General features: G+C 36.3%; 1 protein-coding gene across 2 annotated transcripts in view; it reads right to left on the reverse strand.

The window, feature by feature from the left end:
* The window catches only part of LOC306856156 (glucocorticoid receptor-like), a 66,703-nt gene that overhangs the window by 28,245 nt on the left and 23,428 nt on the right, over nt 1–15,030 (reverse strand). The window lies entirely within an intron of this gene.

Raw genomic sequence — 15,030 nt, forward strand, 5'->3', positions numbered from 1 at the left:
ATTCACTCAGTATTTAAAGTAGTTTGCTTTTACAAAGTGAAATTTGCACCAAAGTAGACAAATTGGACAAAACGAGATGAAAGGAGTTGTATCCTCCCGTTTTATAGTTGATAATCCTACTTGTAGAAGTTTTCCTTTCAGACAAAAAAAAATAAAAAATCTCGGAGTATTAAAATGAATCATACAAGTTGATTTACCAATGTAGTCACCCACTGTCCAGTAGAACTAAACTACAACTCTAATCAAAAGATTCAGGATCACTTGAAAACCATCAACCATTATAATAACGAATACACAATATAATAATAATAATAAACAAGTAATAACAGCTGACAACTGAAATGGTACCACTGTATCATGCGTACTTATGGCGCTTTTCCACTGCGTGGTACGACACGGCTCAGCACAGCTCTGTTCGGCTCGGTTTGTGTTTCCACTGCAGTTTAGTACCGCTTTAGAGTCGGCGGGATTCACGTCGTTATAGTTGCACCGCCTCTACTGCCGTGACTCCAGAAAAATGTTTTCATTCCACGTCTCTCCAAGCTCTCACTGGATCCGCTCCTCGGCTATCAATGAGAGGAACATCTGTACTTCCTCAAAAGGTGCGCTCATTCAAAACAGCTGCGTTCGAACCTTCGCTGGCTGTGCTGATTTAAATCATCGTGTCTGACGTCTGTCGTGTCTCGTGCCGCAAGTTCAATGATGCAGGCAGTGACTATTTTCTCCGGCCAATCAGGAATCAGCAGAGTTTACACGTCACGTTTTGGTAACGGTATGGTTCACTTGGAACCTCAACCGAGGCGGTACCAAAAAAAGTACCAGGGCCTATTTTTCCCATAAAAATAACATTTATGTCTTAAAATGGCTTGAATATAAATCCCTTACCTCATTTAGTATACTGATCCATGAATATGACTGGCCATTGCGTTAAAAAAATCAACATAAGCCTGCAATTGGCTAAACTGTGCAACGCTGCAAAAGCATACTGTAAGGGCTAGAAAGCAATTCAATATCAATATTTATTGCAACATTTTTTTTTCAATAACTGCGACATGATTTTTCATTTCCAATATGTCAAATAGATTTTCCAAAAGGCTTTGACAGTTTAACATCTTTGAATAAACGAGCACTGAAAATCAAAACGTGGCGTGGGTGTTTTCAGTGTTCATGCTTTGTGTACAGCCGTTACCAGGGAAACCACTGTTTCTGCCGCTCCAAAAGCGCCTCCTGCTGGCAGAGAATCAATGTGCATTTTCAATAAGGTCAGCAACATGTGTTGTTGTCGTCGCTCAGTTTTTTAAGGCTTTTTTAATATTGTTCATATCAATATCGGAATTATATTGTATCGACTGAAATATATATAGAAATATATCATGATATGAGTTTTGGCCATATCGTCCAGCCCTACATGCTGTAATAGAAACCAATGTCGAAAAGTCCCGCCATGCAGGTTGCAGGAATTGGTTATACCACTCCACAGTTGTAAGGAGACAATGCCCAACAATACTGTTTGCCTGATGAATTAGCACATGGTTTGTCTTCAAGCACTTTAAAAACACTGCTAATTAGCTGACAGGAGATGCTCACGACAGCTAATAATCATTGGTGGCATAGTGCCACGAAGTCGCTGGTCATCAACAACTGCTGGAGCAATTTCCCTCTCCCGATACAGCTTCATTTGTGCTGGTTTACCTCTTTGATGATCTGCGTTTTGGTATTACAAATCCCTGACACCTTCTCATGTAACCAGAACTGTCTCGCAGGTTAGCCAACATGCCACACGCGACCATATTTAGCTCCCATCTGCATGAACACATTAAGCCATTTGTCAGCTGATCGACAGGCTATTCAGAGCAGAGAAATACGCTGTTACAAATGAGTAATACCTTCCCACCCATGTAAAGAACTACACCGACTGCAATAAGGGTTTCAGGTTTCAGAATACTGTAATACTAGGCCCCACGTTTAGCTCTCATGAATGCTTGTATTCTCAAGCCAAACAAGTCTGACCTAAAGTTAGGTCTGTGGTTCGACGAGAAGGGTCACTAGAAAGATGACACCGGTTATAAACAGGCAAGTTAGGCTGGACATTTGATGTCAGCCGAAATCACTTACTCTGGGACTGCAATTAAGGTAAAATGAGTAGTAGGAGGAGCAATCGTTTCCTTTATGATTTTGTAAGAAATCATACCTTGACAAAGGCTACTTGTTTTGCTGAAACACTGGTAACAAATGAACAGTGCTTAAGGGAGTGTGCAGTTTTGCTCCTTTAACCTCAAAAAGGTTTACTACTTTATTGTTCGATAATTTCCTTTAAACCTTTTTCTTTGGCTAGGAATTGATATTATGCAAAGCGCCCTAATAAATCTTATATAGTCAAAATCGTCTCTCCAAAACTGTAGCTTTAACTGTTCAAAGTAAAAATGTGCAGTGGTTAACTTAAGCAGCTTTTTTTCTACTGGGTGAATAATCTACTTTATTTTCCATTATCCATTAATGTTAATAAATCCCATAATTCATTATTTTGAATTGCAATTCATTGTTTTGATTTACTGCAGCTTACACACTGACAGAAACAAAATTATATTCAAATTAACAAGAAGAGCATCTTACAAAAGGTAGTATTATGAAAACAGCACTAGTATAACTGACACTTTATGTACAGTACTAATATCATATTTAAGATACTTAATGATACTTAAGCAGGTCTGTGATTAAAGTTTCCTGTCAACCCAAGTTAGCATCTCATGTGTTTGCAACAGATCTGTCATTAATATATTTTTCCTGGTTTGCACATGGTGATATTGTGCTGCCGCACAATCAAGAAACGATAATCAGACGTTGCCAAACCGAGGTTGTGCCTGCAGGGTTGGTTGTTTTTCCCCCGCAGGATTATTGGGATGTTGAATTGAGCTCCGTCCAGCAAGTGGTGCATGTCTGTCTGTCTGTCTGTCTTTTTCTTGACATACTTCCTTCAACTCTCAGCTTGCACAACAGTCCTTTGAGAATCGGAGATCTTCCCGGCTCAAACACACACAGCTCCACATCATGAGAATGCAGTTCAATGACATCAGCAATTAGTTGCCACCTATTTATTTGCAGGCCGAGCAGAAAAGTGAAATGATCATAACCCAGGCCTGTGCTAACTAAACACTTCAAAACTTTAACTATGAACTACTGAAGTGTTTTGGCAGCACTGACGATGAAAATAATGCTAATTCATTTGTGCCTCCGCAAAGCACTTCCCAGACTGAAATGCGTCATTGTGTTCAAATAGCAGTTTGTGTGTTTCTTCAATAGGAAGTTTATGGGCATTTTTGGCATTACTTTAGTCATTTTTCACACTCTCACTAGTTCATTTAATTTGCTGTTGAAATCATGCATTGATTTTATGTACCCTAAATACACTATATTAAATAATATTAACATTTTTATATTTACAGCTTGATTACAAAAACTCACCTGCTAACAAGATATGACTCATTTCAAGTAAGTTGTAATATTTACTTCAACATACCTATTTGTGTTCATTTACATAATTTTTTTTGTATAGGCAGTATTAAACAAGAACTCTATTGACACAAACGGTCATCTCACATTAAAAAGCATCAAAACCACGTGTATTGCTTGAATTTGGTAAAACTGAAGGCTGATACTCAAGACATCAAAAGTAACAAAAGACAAAGCTTATTGCAATTATTGGATGGGACGCAAACTACAAACAATATTTAGCTCGCGCCTCAACAGGAAACAGGCCAGACTTTACTGATCTAAGAATTCAATGTCATTTAAAGATGGATTTAAAAATCAATATTGGTTCATCGAACTGAAGATTGATAAAAATCAATTAATCTGTACTGTCAACCCACGCCTATGCCTTTTTTCCAGCTATTTCCACACCTTTGTCATACTTATCTAAACTGAAAATTAAATCAGTCAAATTAAATAAAGTACCTTTCATTTGTAAAGTCCATGGCACACCCGAACCTGCATGTAATCCCCATTATCTACATGAGGCCATTTTCCCTTCTTTTACTATTGATTTTTGGGAGACGTTCCTCGCAGCAAGATATTAAAAAATACTCTTCTCCCAGAACCAAGCTCACACGCAGCAGAACATACACGTTCTTCGGTGACACATGCTGAGATTCCTCAAGAGGAATATTTTAAAACATTTCTCTCAAGCTAATCATGTTCCAAAACTACCAAATGAATCTTTGGGAAATTGGACCAGACATGTGGCATACAGTTGGTGCATTCACAGAAACGTGCCGCTCCAAACTCAATTCTCTGACGTATCAGACACAAGTAAAAGCCATGTGTTTAATAAATTATAATCACATTAGCCTTTTGCCTGAGGCAAAGTGTCTGATCCAAACAGCGCCTTAAACAACAATTTAGCTAAATCAATATCGGAACATTTCACAGCTATTAGAACCAAAACTGCAATTTTAAAAACCCCTAACAATTTAAGAGTCTTTCTGCAGGACCTTTTTATATATTATATCATCTTCAGCAAGTGGATAAGTGGTAAATAAAATATGCTAATGTTACATGTGAATTTTTGGTCAAGTGGAGGGGTTGTTATCGCTCAGACTGCTCGTCCAACAGGAAAGGTTAGTTTCAAAACAGTCATGTTGCTACACAAAATCCCTGATACGTCCCATTAACCACAGCTCTGATTGCTGTAAAGTGCAAAGATGCAGTTCGCATTTGCAAGTGAAAATGACTGCGTGGGAATGTGGAATATTATTGGGGTGACATCTGACACCTCAATCAAAACTCATGAATTAATGTAGTACAATTAGAATAAAAAACTCCTTCGTTCAGCTGTCTTTTCCCCAGTATCTTCAACACTGTGCTTTTAAAGCAGCATGTCACTTTTTTAACTTTTAAAACCAGTTTGACTCTTGAGCCCCCGACTTCTCCAATTACCTGCACAGTGTAGTCATAAGGCTTAAGACCTTTTTCTTTTCTTTTTTTTTTTTAAACCTGTATAAATAAATAACAGATGATTTCCTTTAGGGTTGGGTGCTGAAATAAATAATTTGTTGGCGTTAGGTCTGTTGCTGAGCAGAATAATTGATTAAAACTAATTGCATTATTCACAAATATAATTTAAAAGAATTATGTTAAATAAGAAAAGTATTAAATGAATGAATGAATATGAGTAGCTTCAGAAATAAATGTATTTAACAATATATAAAATATTTTTTATAAACTTCTAAGGCAACAATGTAGACATAACATTGTTTTCAGAGGCTACATCTGAAGTGGCATTTAGGTATATTTATATTCTGTTCAGAGGCAATGTGTGTATTTATTACATTGCATAAATAGTGCTAGGAAATTGAGTTTGATTTTGACCTAAATTGGATCAGACCATATTCAGACAATGCTGGGAAAAAGTTGTTTGAGGGTACGTGCGTCGTTTCTGCATAGCGCCAACTACTGGTCAGGAGTAATTTTTTGCTCATATCTTCCAAACATTTGGCCAAAAATCATGAGATTGGTCTTGTTAGGATCGATGTGGTATCAAGCAATACCCAGTTTTTCCTATATTTTATGAACGCTTAGATATACATAAATTTGATGCTTGTGGATTCGGAAACCTATGAAGTTCTGGGCCATTAAAAGATATCACAAAAACGCTTACGGTTTTTGTGAATTGTGTCCGATGGCAATACTACATGCATTTCGACAGTCTGTAATTTTGTCAAATGCATCAAAGTAAACTATGAAAGTAAAAATTATTTAATTTAGCAAATTTGGCCTCATAGTGGAAAAGATCATTTGTCACTGCTGTGAATTGAATATTACACAAAATCCCAGAAAATATAAACAACATGTACATGTTGTATTGTGAAACACAAATTTCAAAAACTGAACTCTAAAAACTGGCATCAGTGCTCCTTAACAGAAATGTCGAGACCTGAATACACTGTTCACTGGAGTCTAGAATGTTACATACATATCAGAGAGTCTGTTTTCTTCAGCTGCAGAGCCCTGTCCTCTCTTCCTCCCTTAAAATTCACTCCAACTCTGAGGTGCTTATATAATAATCTAAAATGCCATTATGGCTGCACTTGCAAAGCTTGAGCTCAGCCGATCCCGCAACACATGAAAAATAAAAAGGAGTTTGCATGGATCATGGGATTATCCGATTCATCCAGGTCAGAAAAAGTGGATTTTTCTTTAATTTTTTCTCTTTGCACTCTTGTGGTCCCCATTTTTTTCTTTTGGCAATGGATCATAGTGTCATAAATGGTGCTTCTGTCAACTCTCACTAATGTTATGCATTGACTTAACAAATAATAAGTTCTGGACTGGAAATAAAAGTACTGTTAAGAATAATTTAAGGAATAGTTCACCCACAATAAAAATATTGTCATTATTTACTATATACCCTCATATCGTTCCAAACCTGTGCTCTGTTACTTTTTAAATGTGCCATAGAATGGAAAACTGTATTTACCTTGGCATAGTTGAATAATAACAGTTCTGTACATGGAAATGACATACAGTGAGCCTCAAACACCATTGTTTCCTCCTCCTTATGTAAATCTCATGAATAAAAAAAGACCACTGGAAAACAGGCGAATCAGAACATAACACAGACTGTTACGTAACAGTCGGGATCAGTAATAGTTACGCCCACAACATTTGCATAAACCCACCCATTTTCTAGGCCAGCTGCTAGCCGAACCATCAGAAGTTCTGCAGGTATTGTGAAGAAACAAGCGAGGACAACCGCGAAAATGGCAGATCATGGAAATAAATGTTATGTTCTAGGCTATGCAGGGGATGTGAAATGCAGGGATGCATTGGTGTCTGTATTCAGAAAGGCACGGAAAGCAAATTACACGTTCTAATAAAATAGCGCAAGTCACTAAAGGGACATGGTTAACTGCTTGCTAGCGGTAGCCTGTTACAGTACATTCGATTTCACTTACCACATAAACAGAGTAAGAAGAGATGACGGAGGATGATGGCGAATGATTTACAGATCTTGAGCACCACCGACAAGCATCTGATCTTGTAAAATGTGTACTGCCGCTCCATAGTATAAACAGAGTATGTGCGATTGCGAAACTCGAAAGTGAAAGTAAAATGCGATCGTGCATTTGAAAACAGTTTCGATGCCCAGCATATTAATAGCGGCTCCCTGATGCCCGCATTTTATTTACAGTATAATTACCCAACGATATGACTGTGCAAGAAAGTCCCTGTGTTTCCTTCCTGTGAGCTACTGAAATGAGCCGCTCTGTGAAACAGCCAATCAGAGCAGAGCTCAACATTATTATTCATGTCCCTTCCACATAAGCAAATAACAGACAGTTTCATTCAGGGGAGAAATCCTAGGGTTGTAAATGGACATGAAACATTGTTTCTGGAAAAAAAATTCCCTTACCTAAGCCACATACCTTCTATATAGACATCAGAGAACAATTTAAAATATTATATCAATGCAATCTATGGCACCTTTAAATGTAACACAGAAAGAGTTTAATGTTCTTTTCAAGCTCCACAATCAACCATTTCGTAATTTTAAATAAATTTTTATTCTCTTACACCAGTATATATCTGCTCAGTTTGGTATGTTAATTTAAAGATCGCTACTATACTGTAGTGCCATTATTATAATTACAGGCCAATATTAACAAGCTAATTATTATTATTAACAATTAATGTCAATTTTACAATTCTAAAATATTCTGTCTAAATAAATTAATAAAACACTAAAAGCTCAAATCTGCTAACATCGTACAAATGTATAATATAAAAAAAAATAATTAATTAATTGAAAAGGTTATTTTAAATTTAATTTTAAATTTTGTTTTAATTTTGATGATTAGAGCTTACAGCTCATGAAAGTCAAAAATCCAGTATCTCAAAATATTCAAATATTTCCTAAGATCAATCGAGAGAAAAAACAAACAAAAAAAAAAAGATTTGCAAAACAGAAACGTTTCAAATTCTTTAAAGCATGTTTATTTCTGGACTCAACTCTTGGCCCGGGGCTCCTTTAGCACAAATGACAGCACCAGGGACGCGTGGCATGGAAGCGATCAGCCTGTGACACTGCTGAGGCACTACTGAGAAGAAAATAACTTTCACAATATTAGTTTGTTTTTTAGATGCACCTGTAATTAAATTATTTGTGTTTAAAGATTAACTTGAAGTGAGTGTTACATGATGCATTTAAATGAAAAAATACTGGAAAAAATTGCATACACAAATAAATGTAAAATATTGTTTGATATACATCCAATATTGACTGATGCAATATATTACTAACTATAATTTCAGTTGATAATCTATTATTTACAGCGCATTTACATATATGCATTTGGTAGATGGTTTCATCCAAAGTGACTTGCATTGCATTCAAGGTTTACCTAACCTTGAACCACTTGCCATTGCAAGCACCATGCTCTACTGAGCTACAAGAATGCTGGATATAGTGGCAATATATCATGCTTCAATACCGTATAGCTAGCTGAACAAATTCACATTAATAGCAGCCAATACAGAACTCTCAAGAGAAAAGAACTTCCACTTCCTTTCATGTTGAAGTTTGCACGTTTTATGTTCATTCTCTTTAGCCAACAAAACGTGATTAGCCAAACTTTCCTTGTTTCTCATTACCACTCATTTCCAGAGACACTGCCAACAAAACACTGAGCCTTCATGCTGCTATCACAGCTAAAGATGAAACCATTTGTCACTCATTACTTAAGAGTGTGGCCTAAAACGATCATGCATTACCTTAAGTGACTCACTATCTGTTTTGTAAAGTTTAATAAATGCATCTATTAGACCTCCAAAACTCTTGATCGAGAATTTAAATGCAGAGGGCATGACAACAAACCCCACAGTGTCCCTTTTGTGCATCCAATTTGCGTCTGGAACGCTGAAGAATGAGCCTTCTGTTTTCTTCACAGTCTTTATTTTCATGAATATAATTTGGACTCATCGCTGAGTACCATCTGACCTTGCACTTGCTAAACTATTTTAGGCCCTCTCTGGATGCAATCAATCTCTTTAAGCAATGGCATTCACCGACATGGTGTCCTTCGCATATATAATGCTATGTGAAAGATCTTTGGACTACATTAAGTGGGCAATCAGTCATGCGCTCATCAAATTGAATCAGATGCATCCCCTGTGCTAACCACTGATGGTGCAAAGAAAAAAAAAAAAGATTTTATTGGTTGAAAGTATCTTCACATCCTGATAGCAATCACTATAGCGGTCTATATGTATTTATATCATCTGTGGAAGTCGTAGCACCATAACATGTTCGTCCACTCACATCCCTTGGTCCGAGGGCTAAGAAAAGGCTGTCCTACCTGTCTGCAAAATTATATATTTGCATACCTCCGCACACCCTGTACATCATCAGCGCGTTCCGTTACGCTACTGCAGCTTTATTATTGTAATATTATGCGCTTTGTACTGTAAGGTTTTCTCACTGGTGAATGAGACATGAGGTCATTCAATCCTCCACCAAAGCCATCTCTCATTGTGTTGCTGGTTACCATCTTGTCTGTCTGTGCACATTTTGAGGAGGTGTGGCTTTGGAGAGTAATTAGCATGGAGGGTGCTTTCAAAGCTAACTTGCTATTGCTAGTCGAAATCAAATTAGCGTGAGAGCGCAGTTCCAAAACAACGCAGATGGCGTGGAAATTTCTGCGGGTGACTTACTGACAATGCACAAATGAAAGAACACAGACGCAACATCTCATTTCCATAATGACCAACACAATATACCAAGTGCAGCGCAAATTAGCGTAAGGATACGTCTGGAAAAAGTCCTCTCCGTTCTACCACACGCGCTCTCTGTTCTCTGTGGTGCCTCCTCTTATCAACAACAAATTCCAAGCGCAAAATAGTTAAAGACATGCTTTTTTGGGCATTAAATAATGACGGAAATACCAGTAATTTAATGATCAGAAACGTTTGTAAATCATGTTGCATGTTTCATTTTAATACTCTCCTACTATAAATTTTGCGCCTAAAAGGGAAACTCCTACAAATGCATATTAAATAAGGACAGACACAAAAATAATAGTCTTTTCAGCACTAAATGTTCACGGCGTAATATTTTAACACCAAAAGACTAGTGGTCGACCGATATGGGTTTTTTGACAGCCGGTGCCGATATCTTGGAAAGCAGAGTGGTCGATGGCCGATATAATTTTATTTTAATTAATATTTAAGAAATTTAAGATAATTTGAAAATGGATTAAAAAATAAATGTGTAAAATAAACATACTTATACTTTAGATCACAAATAAATACATATTTAATAAAGATAATTAAAAATGATTAAACACGGTAATCAACAGAGCACTCAGTATTCTGGGAAGTTTGTGTGCATTGGGAATCATATTTTTCAAATAAAGCCAAGGTAACACTCATTTTACATACAGCACACAATGAAAATTACACGAATATAACAGTGGGCAAATGCATAATTTGAAAATCACGAGTTTAAAGTTTGTCAATCGCGAGTCTCTAGTGAAGCTGAACTCTCCTCCTGTCCGCATTTAATTCGCACGGACCGACCGCCACACAGAGAACACGCGATTATGCAGGATACAAATGCACACGGTCTCACCGATGGATACGACGAAGTCTGCCAGGTTTGTGAAATTAAATAAAGTCATTCAAAGATTTGTTTACAATATATAAATGCATATTTGCTGAATGCTGACTGCAAACGAGAAAGTATTATAATGTTTGCCTTTCTGTTACCAATAATATAAAAGCAATCATTACAATACTTTTTGTTTACATTTTAATTCCTTTGTTTAACAGTTTTATCTGTCAGACTTCTATCCGTATTAGACAGAGCTGTTAACGACAACAGCGAACAAGAGGGAGAATGTGAGCACTGTGTGCGCTGCCATTCTCAGTGCCGTCAAAATAAAAGTTTTGCCTTGAAAACATCGGCCAAACAGAAAAACTTATCGGCCGATGCCGATATTTGAAAAATACCAAATATCGGCCTTGGCTATATATCGGTCGACCACTACAAAAGATGGTTTGTGCTAGCGCAAGCTGTTAGTCAATCTGGCTCTCTGAGTTTAGTTCACCGTGCCATTTTTGAATCTTTATCTGAAAAATATACTTCAGAACATGTATTTTCATTGAAAATATTGTCAAAAATTATGCGCAATACATTTCTCTGAAACTTCTGGTCACCAATGGGTTAGAACAGAAGAGACTTACTCCACTGCATTTTATTGCAAAGCAGCATACTGAATACAGCAGCGGGTCTTTGCTTATGTCATCAGTAGCCTATCACTGCACTGCACCGCTATTACTACAAAAAGTCCACAGTTCCATGTGAGTCATTAATCTTTTAGCACATCTGTAGAATCACGTCAGAATGATAAAATGAATGAAAACAGTAACATAATCAAAAGGCAGAGACAGCACAGGCTTCTTTGCAAAATGGCTTCTGCTTCCATTTTACAGTCTTGACACAGAGACAAATTTCTGCAGTACGGCACGAAGCAGGCCAAGGGCAGTGCGGCGGGCCAGCCGACAGCTAGTCGTGACTCAGACACCGGTATTTTACCTCCATAACACCTTTCTGAAACCTCAGGGTTGGTTACACCTAGCAAGGCAGAGCACCTAAGCGCAAGCGTTTCCTCACATTCCCCATTAAAATTCAAGCGCTGACATTTTCAAGGACTTTTCTGTAGGTTGTGGTGACACTTCTATTATTGCAGCTTGCAGAAAATCAGGGTGAATGTTCAAATGATGCTGCTTTTCTCCACCACAGGGCAGCAATAAAAGAATTCATGGATTGGGTGCAGAGAAGCCAATTCGATTAACACCTGACACGTCCTCACAGTTAAAGCAGACGAATGGTTAGGGAGTCGATGGACGCTGCCATTTCCTTGTCCGTTTTATGCGATTAGCCTTCATTTAGAACATTACAGCTGCAGCGAAGCTAATGGTAACATATTGTTTGTACACATCTGACAGATTAAAGTAGCCAGACTCAGACTTCTGTGTGCTTTTATTCCTCCACATTTCTGAGATTTCCGCAGCTGTTGGTTACTTGCTTAGAAAAATAAAGAAAGTAAATGCTCTGTGTGGTGCTCTTCAGATCCTCGCTAAAGAACAAATCGATGTTCAAAGCTTGCAATCTAGGTTAGGTAAACAAAAAAGGAAAAATGTGTGCGGGGAGCAGAAACACTTTTTCAGAGAATAGTCATGTGAGAAAAAGTAAACAATTCAAGGAAAATGCTGATCCGAACAGCAAACAGCAAGGAGAAAAAATGAGCGAAGAACAAATTGTGTGATAAAAGAACAATTACAGAAAGGCAAAACAATGTAATGTAGTTTGTTTGTTTTTTCAACTGATAAAACTAAAGCTTCCAATAAAATTATTTAAAATAACTAGTGCGGTCAAACGATTAATCGCATCCAAAATAAGTTTTTGTTTGCATAATATATGTGTGTGTTCTGTGTATTTTTATTATGCATGTATAAATACACACACATATAGTATATATTTTGAAAATATTTACATGTATTTACATGTCTATATTTATATTCATATAATTTATATTATAAATAAATATATTTAATAGATACAAAATATTTTTTTCTGAAATATATGCATGCAAATGTGTGTATTTTATATATTATATATATATATATATATATATATATATATATATATATATATATATATATATATATATATATATATATATATATATATATATATATATATATATATGGTCTCTTAACTAGTTTATTAGCATGCATATTACTAGAATATTAGCCATTTATTAGTAGTAATTAAGCACTTATTAATGCCTTATTCTACATCCCTAATCCTACCCAATACCTAAACTTAACCACTACCTTACTAACTATTAATAAGCAGCAAATTAGGCATTTATTGAGGGAAAAGTCGTAGTTAATAGTGAATAAGTGTTCCCTATTCTAAAGTGTTACCACAAAAACTTTTATTTTGTATGCGATTAATCATTTCACAGCACTAAAAATAACGTTAACATGTAGTAATTAGACTTTACTCCCGAATACATGCAGTTCATTTAGTCATCAGATTTCTCCACAACGTAATTTTTCTGAGATGCTGCTGTCAGCTTTATTTGATGATTGATTCGTGAATTCTCTCCTATGTTTTATGAGCATGTGCACTAAATAGAATGAAAGATATAGAATGTAGTGCATGCTAGTTGCTTGTTTAAGTCCACATTCCATACATCTAATCACAGGTTGAGAGCTGTACTTCCAACCATACAACTTTACGATGTTGTTCTTTGGAACGGTTTTCAGCAAATGCGGAATCGCTGAACTACGTTGAACGGCTTAAGATGATTGGGCTGGTGCTGGTTCATCATTTGCACTCATTTTTAGGTCTTGCCAATTTAAATATTCAAGTGATTTTTAAACCATTTAAGTTCAAGATGTGCAAGAAAACTTAATTCTTGAGCTTTTTCACCTAAAGAACTTCTTAGGGTGTAAAAACTGTATGGAGTTCTCATTTGCAACTTTTTGCGCTTGAATTGACAAATGCTTACAAAATTGTCAAAATGCACGTCTTGGCGAGCATCATCATAAATACAGCCAGTAAAGTTAATTTAACCACAAAAGAAAAAGAGAAAATCACTCACTGCTCTTGGCTGAACATTTTTAATAACTTTAACAAGAATCTGTTTTAATTTATATAACTATGCAGTGTTATTCTGCATTTGATTATTCAATTTCTGTTCTTAAATTCTACTGTAAGCCCTGCCTGAAAATCATAAATTGAATTTAAAACATGAATTGAACTAAATATAACTACCAGCCCAATAAAAATAAATAAATCTTGTTAAACCCAGGAATGGATTACTTATAGTCTCTGCATATCGAGCTGGGATGCACTTTTAGATCACCTTTATATAGTAAAATTAGTAATCTGCTGTTACCGAGAAATCAGGAAGAGCATAAAGCCCTAGCAACAATTATATGCTCAAAAGAAAGCGTCTGCAATTTATAAATTCTTGGACACTTGCCATGGTTAAATAAAGTGCACACAAAAGGGGTGTGGTGTCTTCCAGACAAAACCGCTCAGAAGCCTCTGAGCTTGCGAGGTCTAGCAAGTGCCCAGAGTCTTCAATGCCAACAACACTTGAAAACAAAGAAGCAGGATGATACGGAGGGGGAGTGTGAAGCCAATCTGACACCTGTTAGGTGATATAGGGATTCTCTTGTCCTACTGCGTGACATGCTATTCTCACATGTGAAACTAATTCTTAAATTACCTGATACATTTATTAAAATAAAAAAAATCAATCAGTAAGATGGGAAGGGGTGTCTAATGTAAATATACATCATCCAACCATAGTCCACTTCCTGTATGTGAGATTTAGGAAACTGCTTATCTATGGAGAGACCGAAATAATTCCCCCATACCAGGTAAGTGCGGGCATCTTGTGCGTCAAATTCTGACACGGAAGAGAAGCAATTGTTGAATAAATTCATTATTTTTTATTTGTTTGTGCACAAAAAGTATTCTCATAGCTTCATAAAATTAAGTTTGAACCACTCATGTCACATGGACTAATTTAACGATGTCCTTATATTGTTTCTGGGCCTGCACTGTAAAAAATGATCGTGATTTTAACGGTAAAAAACTGTGAAAATGCTACGGTAAAAACCTGTTACATGGTTAACGGAAAGTTCCTGTAAAATTTACAGGGAAAAACCGTAAACTGACGTTCCCAGAATTCCCTGCGTTCCATTTCAAATTCTGTTTGAATTTGACGTTTTTTCTTTGAAATAACTATGTTTCTTCTTAGTTTTTTCTTATCAGTTATGTTTATTAGGGTTGTATGTTACATCTAATGTTGTTAAATGAATGTTTATATCATATTTCAGTTTAATGAGTCTCACCATGATGGTGTTTAGTGCTTGTGTGAATGACACTGTGCACCTTCTGTATACGCTATTGTTTAAAAGTTACTTGTGATGGGCTTTGGTTCATCATGT

The sequence above is a fragment of the Barbus barbus genome (genome assembly GCF_936440315.1).
Source record: "Barbus barbus genome assembly, chromosome: 36".
NCBI lineage: Eukaryota > Metazoa > Chordata > Actinopteri > Cypriniformes > Cyprinidae > Barbus > Barbus barbus.